Below are 3714 nucleotides of genomic sequence, written 5' to 3' on the forward strand. Positions count from 1 at the left end.
TGAGTCCTATGCTTCTAGGCATATTAAAATGAAGGATTTTGTTTTTTAATATCATTGATTAGAGACAAGTTTTCGGAAAGCAAACAGGCCAGCTGATTTGTTATCCAACATTGGTTGTGCTCAAGAAATGGACCAAGTTTATATGTCTGAAGCTGAGCTTCCACGCTTGGTTCGAGGTGAAGTTAGAATTGATAAGCTAGGCCTTCCATCAAATTTTCAGGTTTAATCTTCTTTTCAGTTTTTCAACTAATATGTTCATGTAAACATGGAGGTTAAGTCTATGTCCCCTCCTTTTATAACTATTAATCAAATATAGGATTGACATCTCTCCTCACGTACGAAGTTTTACGACTAATGTATATATATATATGTATGTATACATATGTGTATATATATGTATATATTTGTATATATATATATATATATATATATCATTGATAAGAAGATACTCGTACATTGCATATAACTGAATAATGGATGGCCTACATAAGTTGGTTTCAAATTCGTTATTACTCAATTCCATTCAAATTACGAGACCCAGTTGTACATTCATCGTCTAACCAAATTGTAAAATTAGTTGATGTATCTCCAATGACTTACTTAGAGAAAACCAAATGTTTTCAATTTTAGATAGCTAATGATGAAATTTTATAGGGAGTAATTGACCGCCACTTGACAAAAGATTTGTTAAACTCTTTAGCTGATAGATCTTTCATCAACCTTACCCAATACAATGCTATTTTTAGGTATGAACTATTGAAGACAAAAATGGATGGATGGTTGAATTCCCATGATGTTAGTCAATAGATTTGGTTGAAAAGTTAGGACTACTGTCTAGGTTTTCTTAGCCATTACGTTCTATGGATGCTTATAATGCTAGTACCATTAGTCTATAAATTCGTTAGCTAGCCATTGAAATCCAGAAATTCAAACAAGAGTTAAACGAATTTTCAGCTTATATTTCTAAAAAGCAATATAAACTTTTAATCGATCAATTAGACATTTTTAATTTAATGAAATCCCAATACAATATTGTAAGGGAGTTCAATTGGTAGATCATAGGCCCCTTTAACGTCCCTGCGTTACCGGAAGGTGAAAGAAAATTGCCATTGGATCCGCAAAATAAAATCTTTCTTGGCTTTATTATAGAAGTAAACAATGGTATATAACGAGAATAATGAATAGGTTTACATCTATGTGAAACAAAAACGAAACCGAAACCTATTTCATACTTTTTCTTATCTTAGCAAAACTATTTATAAAAACAAGTTTACTATGTGATGCAACAACATGTTCTTGACATTTTTTAATATTAGGATCCAAGCGCGGAATAAAACAACTATTGAGATATCAAGTGCACAACAATTTAATGACAAACAAGCCACAAGCATAAAAGATAAATGACACACAATATTTAATGTTATTCGGCTCCACCATTGAACCTATATCCATGAAGAGAAACCCGTTCTTTATTATGAGAAGAAAATCTTATACAAGAATACAATTTGAATCCAAACCCAACCCTTGTATATCATCTCTCATCTCCCAAGAACTCTCTCCCACCTCCATGTATAAAACTACATGTTGCCCTTTTGTACTCTTATGTGTCTTTATATAGTATGTCAACCCCCCTATTTATAGATAATATTATTTGGCTAAAACCCAAATAACAATATGAAGCCAATTCTAATTCCTAGATTTATACAAAATAGGAAATAACTTCTAATCCTAAAAAAAATAGAAAATTCCTTGACTACTACTTCAAGTAACTAAAACCAATTAGAAAACTAGTATACTTCCATACAAAACAAGAAACTTACCTAAAAAAAATTAAGCCAATATCCTAACAAATCTCCACCTTGGCGAAAATTTCTTTTAGCAACCATTTACTTTCAGCTACCAAATAATATGGTATCAAATTACAGACCCGAATCAATACAATCCTGATACCAAATTGATTCAATCGACAAATGAACATGTGTAGTTATCCCGAATCTAACCTCCAGTTAACTCATGAGAAAGTGCGTCAATTCACCGTCTCCCTTTGCAGGATTTCTTCTCACCACCACTTACAATCTGAAATCCCTTCTGTGAGCTTTAACCCTAATCATTGAGGCTACCAAATGATAAAATCACCATACTTCTTTTCATCCTCAAGACTGTCTCGCCACGTGTGGTTTCTAAGACTACACCTAAAACGAAAAATTCGTAACTGTCAGATTCTTCTGGCTTATGGAAATTAGATCTCTTTGTTTCTTTGGGACACGTGTCACACCACCCAAAAAGCATAATCCAAATCTAATAACCATTTGAGATGAAGTATCAACCGACGAAGTTGTGAGAAAGTCTCCACCGATTCACATCCAAAATCAATATTGGATTCCACCTTTTCCTTAACCCTTGAATCACCTATCTAGATTCACCGTCAAGTATCTCTCTACTTTTCGACTTTTCATCCTTTACCATCAATACTTTTTGCCAATCTATTGAAACAAGGATATCACCAATTAAATTGTTCAATTGGTAACAACCACCATTTAGTTTGTTGGGATCCAACCATTTAGTTTGTTGGGATTCAAGTGCTTATAAGCAGCTCAATCTTGCAACCATTTACTTGATCCAACCATTTAGTTTGTTGGGATCCAAGTGCTTGTAAGCAGCCCAATCTTGCAACCAAACTCTGATACCACTTATTAGAATCCAAGAGCGAAATAAATAACTATTGAAATATCAAGTACACAATAATTAAATGACAAACAAGCCACAAGCATAGAAGATAAACGACATACAATATTTAACGTGGTTCGGCTCCACCATTGAGCCTACGTCCACGGAGAGAAACCCATTCTTTATTATGAGAGAAAACTTCTATACAAGAATACAACTTGAATTCAAACCCAACCCTTGTATACCATCTCTCACCTCCCAAAAATCCTCTCTCACCCCCATGTATAAGGCTGCATATTGCCCTTTTGTACTCTTGTGTGTCTTTGTGTAATATGCTAACCCACTTATTTATAGATAACATTATTTAGCCAAAACTCAAATAACAATAGGAAGCCAATTCTAATTCCTAGACTTATAAAGAATAGGAAATAACTTCTAATCCTAAACAAAATAGAAAATTCCTTGACTACTACTTCAAGTAACTAAAATCAATTAGAAAACTAGTTACTTTTACACAAAACAAGAAACCTACCTTAAAAAAATTAAGCCAATATCCTAACAGTTAATACTTTTGAATCCAATGCAACCTATAAGTTTTTCAATTAATCCGTAAGTACAAGCCTAAGATTTTAAAATTACACCTATCATCCTTTTTCTTCACTTGGTTAAATGAGAAAATGCCCAAAGAATGGAAAATTGAGAGCGACAGTGCGCTCTTGTGACCCGGGTAGCAAATGTATGCACAATATTTTTGTAAGCACTAGTACAGTTCATGCTTTCTCTTGTGATTTTTGGTCACCTAATACAATTCTTTTTTAATCTATTGCTCTCACTCACATATATTACCGCTTTTTAGTTACATATTTTCCAACTTTTAATTTGAATTTTTCAAAATGTAAATACTTGGAACCCCACTTAACCTGCTCAAAAGGCACTTATTAGACAAGCCCTTACCTATTCGTCATGCAACATATATTCACTCACCATATTTTAAAATGTAGAAGCAAGAATATTAATGTCAATTAATGTATTAATAGCTATGTCTAC

This window comes from Coffea eugenioides, chromosome 11 (assembly GCF_003713205.1).
Source record: "Coffea eugenioides isolate CCC68of chromosome 11, Ceug_1.0, whole genome shotgun sequence".
NCBI classification, from domain to species: Eukaryota; Viridiplantae; Streptophyta; class Magnoliopsida; order Gentianales; family Rubiaceae; genus Coffea; species Coffea eugenioides.